This window comes from Pinus tabuliformis, chromosome 9 (genome assembly GCF_031772625.1).
Source record: "Pinus tabuliformis cultivar Carrire ecotype Pingquan chromosome 9, CPIR1, whole genome shotgun sequence".
NCBI lineage: Eukaryota > Viridiplantae > Streptophyta > Pinopsida > Pinales > Pinaceae > Pinus > Pinus tabuliformis.
In genome coordinates, this window is record NC_142307.1 from 2,006,612,788 (window position 1) to 2,006,632,964 (window position 20,177).

A 20,177-nucleotide genomic window follows, 5' to 3' on the forward strand; every position below is an offset into this window, starting at 1 on the left:
AGCAAGGATCAAGGATCTGAAGAACAAACTAGCAGACATTGGTCACACAGTCGACGATACAGATCTTGTGACCATTACAATGAATGGTGTCATGGATGATTATAAGATGTTCATCACTGGGATAAACGCCAGAGAAAAGATCCTGCATTTTGAAGAGTTGACAGGTATACTGATGTAGGAAGAAGAGAGGAGATCGACTCTGAAGCCCCAAAGTGCCAACCTTGCATTAATGGCGAAGAAGAACTTCCACAAAGGGAAAGGGAGTCCACAACAACAAAATGGAGCAAGTTCACAAAAACGGCCAAATCAGACCCAAGGTATGCATCTGAATAAAAACTACTCTGAAACTAAATGTTTTTATTGCAGAAAATTGGGTCATATTTCCAGGGAATGTAGGAAAAAGAAGTATCATGAAGAACAAAAGAAGTCGAAAAGACATGCAGGTCATCTCGCGAATAGTGATCAGGTGCAAAATCTCAGATTGTTCATGGCAGATCGAGATGAGAATGTTGATGAAGACATCTGGTATGTAGATTCGGGAGCATCAACACACATGACAGGGAATAAACATTGGCTAGAGGATTTTAAAGAAATCAACGAAGGCGCATAGATTTACCTAGGTGATGAAAGAAGTCATCAAATCAAACGATGTGGGAAAGTTTCTGTCATTCTACCTTATGGTCATATCAAACAAATCTATAATGTTATGTATGTGCCTGGAATAACAAAGAACTTGATTTCTGTATCCATGATTAGAGATCAAGATTTGAAAGTTGAATTTTTAAAATCTAACTGTTATATTAAAGATCTGCTAGATGGCATGAAGACAATTGCTACAGGGATCCGAATAGGAGGACTGTACAAGTTGGATGTGAGACCTGCACCAGTTCGAGCATTGACAACAGTGAGCCTGACTACATAAGAGCTTTGGCATCAGAGATTCGGCCACATCAACTACAATGATTTTTTTTACTATAAAGGAAGGAAATGGTAAGAGATCTTCCTATGCTAAAACAAGTACATAATGATTATGATGCCTGTATTTTAGGAAAAATGCATAGAGAAGAATTCACTATTAGAGTAGAAAAGAAACAGAGGGATATACTGGAGTTAGTGCACACAGAGCTTTGTGGATCCATGCAAACAAAATCATTAGGAGGCGCACTGTATTTCCCACTGTTTATTGATGACTGTACGAAGTTTTCTTGGGTGTATTTCTTAAGTAAGAAGAGTCATACATTCGAATACTTTAAGCAGTTTAAAATATGATTGAAAGACAAACAGGGAAACAGATAAAAACTCTCCGTTCTGATCAAGGGGGAGAATACAGGAAAGATGAGCATATCAGATATTGTAAAGATCATGGAATTGTGTAGCAGTTTACAGTACCCCATACTCCACAGCAGAATGGAGTAATAGAAAGAAAGAACAGAACACTGGTGGAATGTCCTAGAAGTATGCTGAAAGGTAAGAATCTTTCAAATGGTTTTTGGGCTAAAGCAGTGAATACTGCGGTTTATTTGAAAAAAAGGATTCCTACAAAAAGTCTTGAGTCTAAAACTCCTTTTGAAGCTTTATATAGATATAAGCCTGCAGTAAAACACTTAAGAATATTTGGATGTAAAGCATTTTCCTACATACCAAAGGGAGATAGAAGAAAATTAGACTCAAAGCATACATATTATTCGTCATATAAAGCAGACATATTATTTAATCCCTCTACTCACAAGATCTTTGTTAGTAGAGATGTTAAATTCCATGAGCACGATAATGAAGAACCCGATGAGCACTATGATGGATGGGACATTCCATACTTTGATAAAGAAAAAGCAGAGAACAATCAGGGTCAGCAGCAAACAAAGGCAGAGGATGAACAGCAACAGCAGTAGCAGCAACAGCAACAGCAGCAGCAACAACAGTAACAGTAACAGCAACAATAGCAACAGCAGCAGTAGCAGGAAGAAATAAATGATAATCAAATAAGTTTTGAAACCACCACCCCACCACCTAGGAGATTAGGTAGGAAAGCTCAAATGCCTACAAGATATAGGGAAAATGCTTTTATAACTAGTATGATGAATGTGGTTGAACCATCTAGTTATAAAGAAGCAAATGAAAGTAGTGAATGGAAACAACCATGGAACAGGAATATGATTCAATTATTAGAAATAAAACTTGGGAATTGGTAGAACTTCTTAGAGGAAAACGAGTCATAGGTTTCAAATGGTTATATAAACCGAAAATAAATGCAAATGGAACTATATAAAAACTGAAAGCTATGTTGGTTGCAAAGGGGTATAAACAAAAAGAAGGGACAGATTATGAAGAAACCTTCGCCCCTATAGCTAAATTGAACACCATCAAATTGTTAATCGCTTTAGCTACTAAGAAACATTGGATGATGCACCAACTAGATGTAAAGTCTACATTTTTGAATTGAGAACTGAAAGAAGAAGTTTATCTAGAGCAACCAGAAGGGTTTGTCCAGAAAGGAAAAGAACATTTAGTCTGTAGGTTGAAGAAAGCATTTTATGGACTAAAAAAAGCTCCCAGGTCGTGGTATAAGAAAATTGATTCATTTTTTCTACAAGCTAGCTATAATAGAAGTAATAATGACCCTAATCTTTACACCATGAAAGATGAACAAGGGTGCGTAGTGTTGATTTCATTGTACGTAGATGATTTGATAAGTACCGGTGATGATACATATCGAATTGATGAAATCAAGCAACAGATGCAATAGATGTTTGAGATGAAGCATATCGGTGAACTCAGATACTATTTAGGTCTTGAGATCTGGAGAGATTTAGGTGTAACATTTTTGTCTCAAGCAAAGTATGTCAAAGGCCTGTTAGAAAAGTTTGGAATGGATCAGTGTAAGCCGGCACCGGTACCATTGCAGTAGAACATCAAATTGTAGTGTGAGGATGGCTCAAAAGTGGCGGATGCAACACTTTTCAGACAGTTGGTTGGGAGTTTAATCTACCTAACCACCACTAGACCTGATTTGGCTTATGCAGTAAGCTTGTTAATCCAATTTATGTCTAAGCCACTCGAAAGCCATTGGAATGTAGCGAAGAATGTTTTGAGGTATCTACAAGGTACTGTAGATTATGGAATTATCTACACTAACTCTTCTGATGTTAGGTTGGTAGGATTTACAGATTCAGATTGGGTAGGGAATGTAGATGATCGCAGATCTATAACAGGTTATGCATTGAGTCTTGGATCTGGGGTGATCACATGGAGCAGCAAGAAGCAGAACATAGTCTCCTTGTCCTCAGCAGAAGCAGAGTATCAAGCAATCTGTGCAGCAACGTGTGAGCCAGTTTGGTTGCAGAGACTTCTCCAGGATGTTGGGGAAGAACAGACAATTGCAACAACAATCAGATGCGACAATCAGAGTTCAATCAAGCTGGCCAATAATCCAGTGTTTCACAAAAACACTAAACATATTGATACTCAATTCCACTTTGTCAGAGAGAAAGTGCAATCCAAATAAATTCATCTGGAATATTGTAATACATGTGATAATGTTGCGGACATTTTCACTAAGCCTCTTGGAAAATTTAAGTTTCAAATGTTTAGGGAGATGTTAGGCATATATGTGAACCCATTCTCCATTAAGGGGGAGTGTTGAAGATAAAGGAGAATATCCTAGAATAGGTAGAGTTGGTTCAGTAACCTCAAGATAGGAATTAGCTTCTATTTCTTAGGATGCGGTTCTAACCTCCCTAAAACTATGTTTCCTATTTAATGTGTAATGTGGATGAACAATGTAGAGCATTCTGCAGAGCGAGACTCTCCTGGTTTAGACTCTCTTTCATAGAGCTGACGAGTGGGTTTATTCTTATTAATTCAAACATTACCATTTTATTTTTTATATTTTACTTTTATTTTTAATTATATTTGCCATGTTGAAACATTTAGATTTGATGATTATTAATTATTATTATTATTATTATTTTTAATTTCAATTGCTATGATTAAGCATTTAATTTTATGACTAATGATAATTTATTTGCAATTTATAACGCCTTTTTTTGTTTGAAATTATCTTTAATTTCACTTTTTATTGTATAGTAATTTTAATAACACCATAAGACGTTTCTCTTTGAAATGAATTCCCCTTTGTGCCACTGTGCACTATCTTAGACCATTGATTTAATGTGTTAGATGATTAAAAAATAATTCACCATCCGATCATCATAAACAGTTATAATAAATGTTGCGATACAATAATTTGTTACCTTAACGACCCACACAGTATGCATATCTGTTCGCTTGCATATCATACCACCCACTAACTCTAGGGTTATGGTCTTCTGCAACTTCAACTGAGACTTAAAGTTGTGCTTAGTACACTTTCCTTGAAGCAATTGTAAGATGGAAACGTCATCCGCTCAGTGGTCGCCGAAACTGGTATAAGATTTTCTCTGTTTGATTGATTCATATTATTACAAGAATATTCATAGTTGCTAAACTTTTTGTTTCAATTCATACAAATAGTTCTCCTCCTTCTTGTAGTTCATCATTTTCCTTTCTTTTATGATGTCTAATTCACTATTCTATGGTCTTTTGATTTGTTCCACTCATTTCTATTGTTAGAAAGTGTATATTCATTAGTTAGTTTGGTTCTCGGTTTCACTTCTCTTCTAAGCATTTTGAGCAACAGATGATCACACTAGTGATGTATGCAAGCAGCTGGTTCATGACTACTTTCTCTGCAGACTAGTCATTGCCATTAGTTGTATGCATTTGGGATGTTTTTCTCTATGAGGGGATGAGTGCAGTTTTTGGAGTGGGCCTGGCGCTGCTAAAATTATTTCAGGAACAACAGTTGTTCGTCCAAAAGAAACGACAATTGTAAACAACACATATTTCTAAAAAAAAAATCATTCATTCATGCAACAATGTTTACTATATTCAATCATGCAAGTAAAAAAGTAAAATGGACAAATTAATAAGCTATGTCCGTAGAAAATATATACATTATTTAAAATTGAAAAGAAACAATTTTCATGAAAGTAAAGCTTCTGAGTCATCACCTCCTGCAGCTAAAATTTGCATAGTGGAATCACTGCATACCTATTGACAAGAAGACTCTTTGGTGAGTGGCTTGTGATAAAGTCGCAACCGGTGTCCATTCACCCAAAAAGGAGAGCAAGGCCCATCAATGGTAATCAAGGTTATAGTGCCATTGTTGTGTACTTCATGATTCTCATACAGCCCAAGCCACCTTGTCTGCAGTTTGCCTGGAAAGTCTTGAAACATGGAATCATAGAGGAGCTCACAGTCTCCTTTCCGAAACAATTTCTTCTTAATAAGGTTATCGTGCCACTTATCCCTTTGTTGTTGAATAATTGTTGTACGTTACGGAGTAAGTAGCCGTGCTTCATCCAATTCATTTAATTGCTAAAGTCATTTCGTTTGGGCCTCTGTCATCCAATCCCACTTCTTGGGCTGTTCTGAGAGTCTTTATTTCAAATTCGATAGGAAGAATTGGTTCCTTACCAAATACAAGTTGGTACGGGGAATAACTAGTAGTGTTTCTCCAGATTGTGCAATTAGCCCACAAGGCCTCTGGCATTTTAGCAACCCAGTCTCGTCGGTGTGTTGAAACTATTTTAGTTAAGATCACCTCAAGGACCTTGTTGGTGCTTTCAACCTGCCCGTTCGCCTGTGGGTGATATGGAGAAGTGATTCTATGTGTTATATGATGGTTCCGCAGGGTGGTCGTAACCTTATGTATTATAAATTGTGGACCCCCATCTGCTATCACTTCCTTGGGTAAACCATATCACACAAATAACTCAAACAAAAAATTAATTACAGTTTCTTCCATAGCCCTTGGAAAAGCTACTACTTCTACCCACTTTGTTACATAGTCTGTAGCAACTAGTATGTAGGCTTTTTGGTTTGATGGTGGATTGAATGGGTTAATGAAATCCAATGCCCAACGTTCGAAAGGCTCCATTACCAACCATGGCTATAATGGCATCTCATTGGCTTGACCAGGACGTCCCATCCTCTGACAGCTATCATAGGCCCGAACATATTTTTTTTTCATCTTTGAAAACAGTGGGTTAGTAATAGCCCATTCGAAGTATTTTATGTCTAGTCTTGCGATTTGCAAAATTTCTGCCACAAGACTCGTTGTGGCAAGCTTTCAGAATGTTGTAGATCTCATCTTCATGAATACATCATCGTATCTGCATATCAGACCTTGTGTGGAAAATATATCCACTGATCCAGGAAATTCGGGTGCTGCGTTGGACAATCAACTTCCTTTCTTTAGATGACAGGTGCCTTGGTAGTTTTCCTAAGTACTAAGGTGTCTTTATTGCCATAGAAAACAAATGTTCGTGTGGAAACTGGTCATCCACTACTGATAGATCATTCGTTTTAGGTACCCGAGACAAAAAAATCTGCAACTGGATTTTCCTTCCCTCGTCAGTCCTTAATAGTAATATCAAATTCCTACAAAAGTAATAGCCAACGAGTCACCCGCCCATTAGTAATAGGTTTATTAGCTAAATATTTAATAACATAATGATAAGTATACAAAAATACTGAATAACTTGTTATATAATGTCTAAACTTGTTTATGGCATAAAAAACGACTAAAAATTCATTTTTTGTGACTGTGTTATTATGTTCATCAGAAGTGAGATTTTTAATGATACAATAAATATCATAGGGATTTTTGTCTTCTTCTTTTCCAAGAACAATGCCTATTGCTGTGTCTGATGCATCTGTGGAAATGTGGAAAGGTAGCTCCCAATTTGGTCCTCGTAATACTGGTGCAATTGAAATCAACTTCTTCACATCTGCAAAGGCAACATCGCATTTGTCAGACCAATTAAATTCGACGTTACCAGTTAAGACATACAAAGGTGCGACAATTTTTAATTTTTTTTCAATAAATCTGCGGTAATACCCCGCGTATCCAATGAAACTACGTACCTCGGTCTGGGTGTGGGTAGTGCAAGAATTACCTATATTTTAGCTGGATCTACCTGTATTGTTGCCGCAGAGATGTAGTGTCCCAAAACCACACCTTCAGTCATCATCATATGACATTTTACATTACTCAAGCACAACCTGGTGGCAATGCATCATTTGAGTAGATTTTCCAGATTTCGCAAGCCCTACTCAAAATCATTCCCATAGGGGGTAAACTCGTCCATGTAAATTTCGAGCCCTTCGTTGATCAGATCTGAAAAATGCTCAATATCACCCTCTGAAATGTGGTGGGAGTGTTGCATAAACCAAAAGGTAAAACTCTGTATGCAAACATACCTCATGGGCAGGTAAATGTGGTTTTGTCCTAGTCTTTAGGGGCGATTTGGATCTGATTATAGCTAGTGAAGCCATCAAGGAAGGAAAAAAAATGTTTCCTTGCTAAGGTGTCGAGAACTTGATCAATGAATGGAAGAGGGAAATGGTCCTTCTAGGTGGCCTTATTCAGGTCCCTGTAATCCACACATATTATTCATTTCCCATTTTTTTTGGGAACGACCACCAATGGGAAGACCCACTAGCTATTCGAGATAGGATAAATAAAATTTATATATAGAAAATTTTGCAGTTCCTCTTTCACAATATCCCTGAGATGGGTATTCAACCTTCTTTGGGGTTTCCAAATGGTGTGACCATCCTTCTCAATGTAGATATGATGAGTACATAGTTGGGGATCTATACCTTTCATGTCTGGGTATTCCTAGGCAAAAGTTTTTTTTTTATATTTTTGTAGCACTTGAATAAGCCTTTCCTGTTGGTGGCTGTCCAGGTTATCGTTAATGTTAAGCGTTTTACCTAGTTCGATCTCAATCGTCCTGCTGTTATAAACAACGATCGTGGGTATAGGCTGATCATCTGCGTCCTTGGAGGGATATCCATGTGCCTCATTATCAAAAATGGCTTTTAATACTTGACATGTCGGGTTATTCATAAAAAATGGCCTATTAATGAAATTGTTAATCACATCATCCTTTGTCTGATTCTTAAATTCAAGAGCTTCTTCCAGCGTGAGAGGAGAGCAGATGTTTTCTTCCAGATATCTAGGTGGGTACAACTGAGTATTTACAGTAGGTAGACTTGGTTTAGCTGGAGGATACAAAACAATTTCTTTCATAACACTTCCTTGTGTAATAGTCATGTTCCCTGTACGACATCCTATATAGGAATCTGCCTTGCTAACCAAGGTCGACCCAATATCAAAGGATGTCCATCTAGCCTAGTCCTTAGGTTAATGACTAGGAAATCCATAGGATATTCCCAAGAATCAACAGAAACTGTTACATCTTGTAAGGTCCCTTCATATCGGACTACTGATCTATCAACAAGTTCCAATAAGGTTGAGGTGGGTTCCAAGGCTGTAATGCCCAAAACCCGGCAGGTTTCAGTAGTCAGAATATTAATGGCTGCTCCAAGGTCTACTAATGTGTTTGGAAATGTGCAACCTTGTATTTGAATGGTTACTACAGGATTCCCTAGGTCTTCATATTTAATCGGCTCTTGTTTACCCAGAAGCAGGTCAGATAAAGTTCCTACCACATGTACTTTTGGTGGATTTTTCAATTTCCTCCCAGGATTTTTCCCACATAATTCCTTAATTGTTTTTGCATAGATCAGGATGTCTTGTATGGCCTGGAGGAGCGAGATATTTATACACAAATTTTTTAATTCCCTCAATATATCAAAATCAGGATAAACAATAGGTTTCACTATTTCTAATCTTTCGGGGAATGGGGTAGAAGAAATTATAATTTTCTTTGAATTTTGCTGCTTGACTGTGTCTTTTCCCTGTTTGATTTTTGTAGCAATCACAGTCGACGGATTTATTTCAGGTTGTTTTTAGTTTTTAGTTTCTTTTTCTTCTATGGAAATAACATGCCCTGACCTCAGCCGAAGCTCATTACATTCTACTGGTTCTGTTTCATTATCCAAACTTTTGAGAATTTGTACATATTGGACTGGTCTATTGTTATTAGGATTTAGATTTGGTTGAGCTGGCAGTTGGGGGTGTACTGAAGGCTGAGGGTTCTGAAATGGACTAGGCAATGTGGGCTGAGGTTGAGAACTCGCTCCCATGGGTAAATTTCTCATCCCCATGGGGCGCTTCCAATTTTGAGGCCAATTCGGGTTCTGTGAGGTGGAAGCAGCCCACAGTGAAGGGTAAGGATTACTAGTTGAACTTTTCCAGAAAGGGGCGGGGCATTGCATATTTGGCCAGCCAACTCTTGGGAAGGGCTAGTTTGACCACGGTGACATGGGGTATTGTTGGGATTTCCAGGGAGAGAAAAGTGGTTTAACTTTCCATGATGTTCCAGGATTTTTCTCTGGATGATATTACATAGGAAAAATCAAGGATGGGTCTTGTGGCATACCTGAGGGTCGTGCTTGCCATTGTTGATGCTGTGTCATTAAGTATGTCGGCTTTGTTCCTTCTTCAAATTCGTTGAATACTTCTTTTAACCCTGAAAGAAATGGACACTGATTCGTGGCATGACCCTTGGTGCATATAAAACACGTCTGTATCATGTCCAAAGGACATTCCCATTGATTGTGCTTCTTTCGACATCGTTGGCAGAATATGGCTAGTGTCTGTTCTGCCTTAGCTTGTTTATATCTGGCATGTAAGGCATATAAGTGTGTAGTCATCGTGCTTAAGATATATGTCTTGAAGTCTTCCAGGAAGTTACTGATCTCTACTCTTGTCACGCCTCTGCTAGGTGGTTTTCTTCCTCTAGTCATGGAGTCTTGGATTCCTGACCCGATGCGTGTGCTACCTCTGAACACCTGATACACAATCGAACAATTTCATTATAGTATTATTGAGAAATTTCACCTTTCCCCATCATATTTAAAGTTTTTATCCATTCTTCTTTCATCCCTTTTGTTAAGATGGCTTTCAAGACTGCTTTTGGGAATGTGGAGTGAGGGGATCTCTACAAATTGTACTAAAACCATTTGACATATTCCTGTAGAGTTTCATTATCCTTCATATACATTTTAAATATTTCATCTTTTAATTCCCTAGTCCTATAGTATTCCTGATATTTCCTGAGAAAATAAGTTTTGTATGTCATCCCAGGAGTTAATAGTGCGTCTGCCTAAACCCATAAACCACCGCAAATCTGCTCCTTTTAGGGTAGAGGGGAACAACTTAAATTTTTGAGGATCGATGGTGTAATCATAACCTCTACATAGGATGTCAAACTCAAATAAGAAAGCATCCAGATCCTCTGTGGTCATCCCATGAAAGGTTGGGATATTTTGCAAGGGAATAGCTTTCATTGGGGCATTGGCTACTGGGTCGAAGATGGGATATTCCAACGTCGAGGTCTCACCTTGAGGTGGTTGATTCACCATTTGGTAGATGAAGTGCCAATATCCTTTAGGGATTTCAGGGGGTGCTATCTGAGTGAGTGGAGTACTCACGATCCGAAGTGGATTTTCTTCACTGCTCAAATTTGGAATCACAGGAGATCCTAGTGGCTTTGCCTTAGCAGCTCCATTGGTTTCTCCCTCTCCTTCTCTTAAATTGCATGATTTTCCCTCTTGTAAATGACCAGAGTATTGGTGACTTGGACATTGGAAACATTGCTCGGACCCTTCAGTCTTGCTATGGATCTCGGCATAAGCTACAGTTGTTGATTCTGCTGCTTGAGGGATCGAAGTAGAGCCCTTTCCATATACTGTTCAGGGTCCTACTGATGCCTGAGATTCAAATTTCCCAATGATTTCGTCTATGAAGGTTGGTCTCCCAAGGGGCGCCGATCCCTGGGCTTTGGTGGTTTTAGGTATTGTTTTCTGATCTATTGGTATCTTTTTTCCCCTATCCATTTATTCCAATACAACCTATGTGTATCTTCTGAGAGCAGTCAATAAGATAAAGCTTTTTTCTTGTTGTGTATGCAGGTTCTTACCTCCCATTTTCAATACCCAATTCCCTCCAGAGACACAAATTAACTACTATGTTTGACAACCTCCCTGGAAATGACGCCAAAATGTCGGTGCACTAAGACGACTATTTAAATCAATCTTAATTCCTACATTACATTATCAACCTGAGATTCATCTGTTTATTTCAAGGATGTCACCACTATCTATGCAATAGAGGTCAGAGGTTGTTACATAACTAAATGAGTCTAATATTTCATCAAGTCGTTGCAAGAATGTATTAACAAATCCTTAATTCTTGAAGTTCAATCAAAGACAACTCAAACCATAAATCTAAATCTAGTCATAACTGTTTTGCAAAGGAAATGAATTTCAAACAGATGCATTAAAAGAAACCATATCTAATAGGCTACTGTCTAATCTAGTAAATGGAAAGAATCACTACAGTAATAAACAATAAGTAACTACTTCAATCTTGAACATGAATCAGAAAGAGCATCAATCAACCGTAACACTCAACTTATTCTACGCAATTCATTAAAAGAACAATATTAAAGCAACAACGTTAAAGATCTATTTCAAATGCAGATATAAAGAATAACTTGATTCTATAAAAGAACAATAATAAATAATTGCAGAAAATAAGGAAATAGTTATGACACAAAGGAGCAACGAATCTTCTAGTGACCGGGCCCAAAGCCTCCAAAAGTTACTGCTGATAAAGCTCAGAATGTGATTAAGATAAGATCTCTATATTTCTCATTAATTGAAATAATAAAGGTACAAAATCATTGTAATGTCAAAATATGCTCTATTAAATACAAAGATACAATAACAGGTAAGAGTCAAATCGTCCCCGATCCTTTTCACCCATCGGTATCATATAGTCTAATGGAAAACTAATGGATGAAAGTGAATCCTAAGGATCAAGAGATCCTTAGGATTTCGCGGCTAAACTATCGGATTTTTGTTTTTCGAATTAGCATTCTCATTCATATATTTTGCTAGCTCGTACATCCAAGGAACAACCTTCTTGTGGTTTAGCGCTGTCGTCTTATCAACTGAACTACAATTGTCCAATTCTGATTTCCTGTGCATAAAAGCAAGCAAAAATTAGTCTTTTCAAGCTAAAAACATGCAATATGTCAATGATTGATTTTACCTAACTTTCACAATCTTTTCTTCCAAATCCTTTCCGAGAATGAAGAAAAATATATAAAAGAGAGTGATTTATTAAGTAATGTAAGGGTACAAACATACCTTTTCTGTGACGCAACACTGGGATGGGTCTATAACTTGTGTGGGTGCAGTTTCATCAGTCTATGCATGTTGCGCCTCCTGCTGTACCTATCCTTGCTGTGCTTCCTTCTCTCACTGCATAACTCCTCTTCTTCCATGAGTTTCCATTTCAACTCTTGCAACTCCTTCTCTATTTCCTCCTTGCCTTTACGCAATCCTTTTGTCGTGCTATCACCTCTTGGCCTCAATCTCCAAAGCTGATTCCATCACAAGTGGATTTGCTTTGAAATTGAAACTTTTCTCCACCTCTGTGCTCTCAACAACCTTCCTCTTGCATTTGTCGCGTGCAGGTCTGCTACCCTTTGCTGCTGCTGATGGTGTTTCTCGCTGCGATTATGCTGCCATTTCTCTTGATATCATTGTCTATGAAAAACTTGGCGTCTTCATAGATAGGCAAGCTCATAGACACTTTCTCTACTGCATCCCCAGTTGCACTCTATTGATGGTGTTGGACCCGTCAAAATGTCAGGTGATCTCCCCTGTAAGAAGTCCCAATTAGACCTCAGACCATTTGGTGTAGGAGTCCCAGCAGTGGGTCGTATGGTATAGCCTTGACCGCGGTTTCGCACAAAGGCAAGTAAGATGTTCTTGTTGGTACTAAGGGTGTGACATATGCGGCAAGTCAAGGAAGGTGCATGAGCGGTTCTAACACACGAAGGGTGAGGTGAGTGCACCCCTTAGAAACCTGTGAAAACACGTAGTTACGAAGGGAACACACGAGAAAAGATGCATCACAACATGGAAGGTAAGTAAGCTAGCAATCCAAAGTGATGGTTAAACCAACATAACATTTCAGTAAGTTTCATACATACATATACAGAAAATAGCTACACATGCATGCGTAAACAAACAGATACATACATCATTTAAAGTAAACAAGATAGCTGAAATACAATACGACATATGCATGAAACATGCTAGCTCTGCTATATTAATAAGTGTAAGTTCCAGTCATACAATACAACCATGACCAACCACTAGTTCTGATAGCGGAACGTTACAGCCACTGCCGCCTGCTCCTCCAAAGAGATATAATAGCTTTGCATAGTGGAGAAGTCAAGGCTCATTACAATACTGTCCAAGGTTTCTCTAAGATACTCCTATTGGAAGCTTGGTTGACCAAAATCCTCTACAATGAGTTATGAGGGAGTATTTATAGCAAAGGGTGGGGTGGCCCTTGACATTCCCCTTTGTGACAGTTCATCTACCCTCATGACTCTTCATATACTCTATGACTGTTACATCCAACTATTGACACTTGAACTAACACTTGACAAGACATTACATACAATCTGCACATGTACCCATGTGAGACAAAATAGGCTTGAGAAAGCCATGAAAGACATCACTATGACTCGGACAATTGTGGGAAGACCAACTCTTCGACATCCTCATGGTGATCGATAATAAAGAATTGATGCCAAGCCCAATAGTCTGCGATGGTGTCAGTGTACTCTAAGGTGACATCTTTTTGGAAATGAACTCTTGCCTCCATAGTGTCTAGGTACACTACTCAGGCTCCTCTATCCAACACATTTGATAACATGCGCATCATTATCTTGAGTGCAGCTGGACCAGCCACATACTGTTGCATGGTGTCTGCACTAATCACCAAGTCTGGGCTGGTGGCTAAGTGCATCAACTCGTCAAAGTACGAGTCAAGCTCCAGTCGGACCTATGCCTTTGTCGTTTCCTGGGTGAGTGTCCCAATAGATGGGATTGCATGTGAACGAACAAAAACATCCATACTCCTGAATACCCATGCATGGGAAGCCTGTAGACTAGTGATGAGATGTGGGAGGTGTTCATAGTTTTGTATCCAACTCCAGATGTGTTACACAAACAACTGTCACCATGACTTTCTACAGTTTGTGTGAGTCCACCACCACTCATACATAGCTCCTTTGTAAGTCTTAAGCCTCAGCTCTTCATGTCAAGCCTTGAAAATGGGAGAAAGACCTTAAAAATATCTCAAATCCTGGTTTCACACTTTCTCCTAGTATTGCCTGCGGTATCGCACCCAATGGTCACATGACCTGCGAACCTGACCGATCTGTCGATTAAGAAATGGGTGCGAACCCCTGTAAAAGTTAAAAAGCGTGGGTTCATTCTTAAAAACTCACCTTGGGTCACTTCTGGACGCTTCTAGAAGGAATATTACGTTGGCAAGTCTGCTCCACCTTGGTTCATCCATTCCATAACTAAGGGAGCTAACTCCATGATATGAGGTGCTTATCCCATTGAAGGAGGAACTTATCCCTTCAATGGAGGACCTGCAACTGCCTTCCTTTGCACTATAAATTAAGGCATTGGGCTGGTTGTAGGGGAGGTTGAAAGTTGAAGATTTTTGAGGGTAAATGCTGCTGGAACTTAGACTTCCTTTTTGAGCTTATGAGAGGAGAGATCACATACCTTTTGTCTCATTTGGGGAGTGAGTGAGGCTTGTCAAAATAGAGGAGATTCCTGCTGGACCCTGGAAAGAGCTTGTACAACATCAAGGCACCAAGGTTGTAAAGTTCTTTTATTCATAAAGTTAATACAATCAAGTTTATTTTTCTCAATGAACTGTCTTTAATGGTTTATTTTATGAGCTCCTTGATCTTCATAATGAACATGTTTTATTATATTATCTATGCAGGTGTTCTTTGATGTGTGTTTGTTTGTGTATGCAGGTTATTAAAAGGGAACTGCTTGAAGCTGTTGGAACAAAATTGCCACAAACAAGCATTGGACCGAGGTAGGGTCTATTACACCTCTTAGTTTTCATTTATGAATTGAAACATGTTTAGAGAAAAGTAGATTTGCTTGTGCTGCTTGTTGCTAGATATCATTTGATACTAGGGAGATCGGTCTTGTCCGCAAGAACGATTTATCCGGCCAACAAATTGGCGACTCCACTGGGGAACTAGTTTTGGTTTTTAATTTGCCTTTGCTTTTGACTTGAGAAACTTGAGTTTTGGTTTCTGATTTTTGCTTGATGTGTGTGGGATTGGGTACTTATTAGATCCTGGTTTGATTTTTTATTTTTCAGATTTTTGGAAGAGGACCGCACCTTCTGCATTAGGTACAATGCGGACCTATCCGCACTGTTACAGTATAACACAGAGCGGTACTGCACCTGGTTCTACTGGGAGCCTGCGGACCCTGTCAAAAGTTTGAAAAACCTAAGATCCTTCCGCCCAGTTAGGTTTAGTTTTTGTCCATAGCTATTAGTTTATGCCCAGATCTGCACGTGTCTTGACAAAAGTTCCTTGTGAGTTAAGTTCCATTGGCATTCTTGTTTTAAGCTTTTATCAATTGGGTGTTTTGAGTCTCTTTTTTGAGAAATTATTAATTTGATTTCATTGGTCATTACTTGGAGGTTTGTCTCAGTCTTTGGGCTAAATTGTGTATGAGTGTTAATCGCCTTTGAGTGTTTTTATTTTTGATCTTTGGAACTCTCACCCAATTTTCTTGACTTGCACTTGATTGGTTCTTAGATTACATTAGAATCATCTTGTGTTTGAGAATTCTCTTGCACAGATCACATTTGCATAATTAGAATTCTCATTTTCAGAATATGAATGAAAAATGTGCATAGATTACATTTGCATACTTTTCAAGTGAATTGTGCATAGATTACAATTGCATAGTTTACATTCTGAAAAATCAATCGTAGATTTAGATTAGTTTTCTTTGATTTGAATTTACATATTTTTATGCTTGTTTTTAACACACAAAATATAAAAAAAAAACTGTTTTGGAATTGATTTGCATTAGTTTTTCTTGATGAAATTAGTGCATTAGAGAATTTGTTATAGTTTCTCTTAGTGATCAATTTTTTGCATTGTTGGAAGTGAATGGAAACTCTCTCCTTACTTTAGTTAGGATTCATAGAATTGAAAATATTACATTATCATATTCGATTGCATTCAGTTTTGGGTCGGGTCATAACACCATTGGTTTCATATCCATTTACCCTTTTGAGTAATAACAGCCTAAATAACACAGCACTTAATTAAAATTCATCTAGTAATTTTTACATTTTTAGGGCTCTTTCCACCAATTTAGCTTAGGCTAGTGTCTTGGAATAGGTTTTAGTTAACTCTCCAAGACAGTAAAACAAACATGTAGTCGATTTTGCGGTAGGGAGAAATTCCAATTGTTACATCTATGCTCTGGGAAAGCTCCTCTTAAAGGAGAAGCACGAGATCATATCTGAACCAGTGAGCTAATCAATCCTTCCTCATTGGGAACGATAGAAGATATTCACGTATTAAAAATGGTAAACCTCGGATTGACCATTTTCGAGGAGCCTAGGGTCACTTGTTGGTAAACCTTGGATTATGTCAAGGAGCCTTCAAGGGGATTGAGCTTTGTTACTCTGCCCTTGCGTGTGTATTGGATCGTAGACTGTTCCCCCAGGTATATTTGTTTCTGTTGGTAACCTTAGAGGCCATAATCTATAGGATTCTTTCCTAAGGTGACGGTGGAGGGAAGATCCCACTGTACCTGGAGTAGACGTTGACTAGAATCACTTGGACTCTCTGGGGGGTTCTCTTCACTCGAGACGGTTATAGTGGAAAAACTTGTGCCAGTCTGTTTCATTAAGCAGTTTGTCGGGGTAACTGTTCCAACCGCCCTTTCTGTATTGAATTCTGCGACATTGGATTTCATCACCAACTAGTGTTTTTGGTACGGAAAGTTACTGTTTGTGTGTGGTTTGACTCCTAGATTTGATAGCACGTGTTAATTTGTTTGTTTTTACTTTTAGAGACCATAGGTGTGAATTGTGAATTTTAATTGTTAGGCGTGAATTGTGAATTGTTAATTTTAGTTTTAAATTGTTAATAAAATTCACTGAAGTTGAATATAATGGCAACTGTTACGGAATTTACCAACCAAGGAACCTCTCTTAACGAGAATCCTAGTACTTTTCCTTGCTTTGAAAATGTTGGTCCTCCTTATATGGCTACTTTGTCATTACCTGGATTTACAATAGGTTTACCGATATGGTTATTTTCAACTTCGTTGGCCCCAAATACTCCAATTGTTCCACCTCAACCGAATGCTTCACCTCAATAGAGTTCAACATCTCAACATCACCAACCTTCTGTTGACCCTTTACCTTCTTCGCCTAATTTTTCTTCCTCCATTTCTTCCTCTTCGCTTGGTAAAAGCCTTGACGCTAGTAACCAGGTGGCTAAGAAGAAGAAGAAAGTGAAGAAGAAGAAGAAGAAGAAGAAGAAGCAAGATAAGAAAAAAGTCAACCAACCAACCATGGCTGTAAGTGTTAGTTGTGTTGAGGAAACCTCCAACATGCATCGTAAACCCAAATACCCTTGCAGGCTTTGTAAGGGTGACCACTTCCTTATCAATTTTCTTGGTATTCCAAAGGTCTTGGAAGTATGGTCAGAAAAATCTCATCAACTTTCCATTGATCCATCAACCAGTGATAGTCAGGTTCCTGGGAAAAAGGGTAAAGTTAGGTTTCCTTGTAAGTTATGCAAAGGGAGTCATCAAACTCACATTTTCCCTCACATGGATGAAGCCTCAAAATTGTTGGAAAACCTTACTGTTCCACAGCAAGAATTTCCAACTGGTTACCGTAAACTTTCTCCCAACCTACCGTCAACTGACGAAGTGATTGATCTAATTTCAAGTACAGTCGATCCCACTCTTCCATTGGAGAGTGAAACTCATATCACTCAGGTTGATGATCCATTAGTTGATCAAGTGGTCGATTCAATTTCACATTCGGTCGATCCCACTCTCCCTTTAGAGAGTGAACTTCATACCGCTCAGGTTCTTCTTGTTACATCAGATTCTTCTACGCCGGGGGGCATTTCACCTGTTTCTACAAAACCCCCTCCAAGTACTGAGGTCTTTTCCTTTGATTGGAATAGACTAACAGAACCTCGTCTTCCTTCCTCCATCCCTTTCCAAATCATTGTCAACGCTGGTGGTAGGGACATACATTGCACACAGGTAGATGAAGGTGCTTCTGTTAGTATTTTATCCTCAACTGCTTGGGTTCCCCTCAGCTTGTGCCTATTACGCAGAATCTGAAAGCTTTTAACAGAACCATTAGTGAACCTTTAGGGATCCTTCCTAAGTTTTCTATTATCTTGGAAGGTAAAATTGTCTGTATTGATCTTATGGTAGTTCAAGGTCCCTTGGATTTCAATTTACTCCTTGGGCGAGACTATGTTTATGCAATGAAAGCTGTCGTATCAACACTCTTTCGCGTGATGTCTTTCCCTCACAATGGAAATATTGTGACTCTAGACCAGCTTTCGTTCCTTAGTCTTGTTTCAACTACCAATAATATGACACCCCTAAAGGTTCCTGATTCTAAAGTGGTATCTACCCCGCCATGGGTTAACTATGTGGCAACTGGTCCCATGTTTTCAGTTACCGATGTAAGTGAGCCTCTCACTGTTTGCTCATCTTCCTTTGATTTAGATCCGGTAATTGACATGGAAAACTTTATGGGATTACTTGAACGTGATGTTCTAATCCCTTTTGAGTACCTTGACATGTGTTCCTTCCAAAGAACTATTCTTCCTTCTGATGAAGACCTCTTGGAAGCCATGATCAAGGTGTGTCCATTGACATGTCTTTCTTCCAGTTGGAAGCCATGATTAGTTGTTCGAGGAAAGTTCCTTTTACTGTGTCAACCTCGTTAAAAAATGAATCAGTTGGTCATATGATAGTTCCTTTTACTGAGTCAACATCGTTAAAAAATGAATCAGGTGTGTGGACAGTTCTTTTCCTATGTCAACCTCGTTAAAAATGAATTAGGTGCGAGGATAGTTTTGTTCCTGTGTCAACCTCATTAAAAAATGAAACAGGGAGTTATGAGGATGGTTTCTTCCTGTCTCAACCTCGTTAAAAAATGAAACTGGATGTCATGAGCATAGTTCCTTGTCTTGTGTCAAGCTCGTTACAAAATGAAACAAGGAATCTCGAGGAAAGTTCCTGTTACTGAGTCAACCTCGTTAAAAAATGAATAAGGTATGAGGATAGTTCCTTGTCTTGTGTCAACCTCGTTAAAAAATGAAACAAGGATAGGTTATATAGGTAGATTGTAGAGAGTAGAAGCGAGGATAATTTGTTCCTGTCTCAACCTCGTTAAAAAATGAAATTGGATGTTTCGAGGATAGTTCCTGTTACTGAGTCAACCTCGTTAAAAAATGAATCAGGTATAAGAGCATAGTTCCTTATCTTGTGTCAAGCTCATTAAATAATGAAACAAGGAGTCATGAGCATAGTTCCTTATCTTGTGTCAAGCTCATTTAAAAAATGAAACAAGGATTCATGAGCATAGTTCCTTGTCTTGTGTCAATCTCGTTAAAAAATGAAACAAGGAGTCATGAGCATAGTTCCTTATCTTGTGTCAAGCTCATTTAAAAAATGAAACAAGGGTTTTGAGGATACTTCTTTTCCTGTGTCAACCTCACTAAAAAATGAAACAACTCCCAGGAGTCTTTCTAAGATCTTGAAAGTAAACCTTCATTTCAGCCACCTAGTTGAATGCAATGAAGCTTGGGGGCATGTACCTCGATTTGCGTCATTATGCTGGGGGCATGCGAACTTATAACAAGCATAGTTTTTCATTTCAAGCTTGCGTAAACATGAAACCAAATCTGAGCATAGTTCTTTTCCTGTGTCAAGCTCGTTAAAAAATGAAACAATTCCTCCTCTAATTGAGTCGAGCGTTTGACTAGATCTCATAAATGTTAAGTTGTATATTTAGGTTAGTTATTTCAGTTTTTTGCATAATTTTCTTACAGTTTTAGTTCGAGTCTTTCAAATGATCTCGTAACTGAACCTTCATTCCATCCAGCTATTAATTACCAGCAGTGTACTTAGTTGAATGAAATGAAGCTGGGGGGCATGTGCTCTAGCAGTTACGCTTAGGGGGCATCAAGCACAGTTTTCTCTCTGTTTCAAGCTTTTGTAAAATTGAAACTACTCTGAAGCATAGT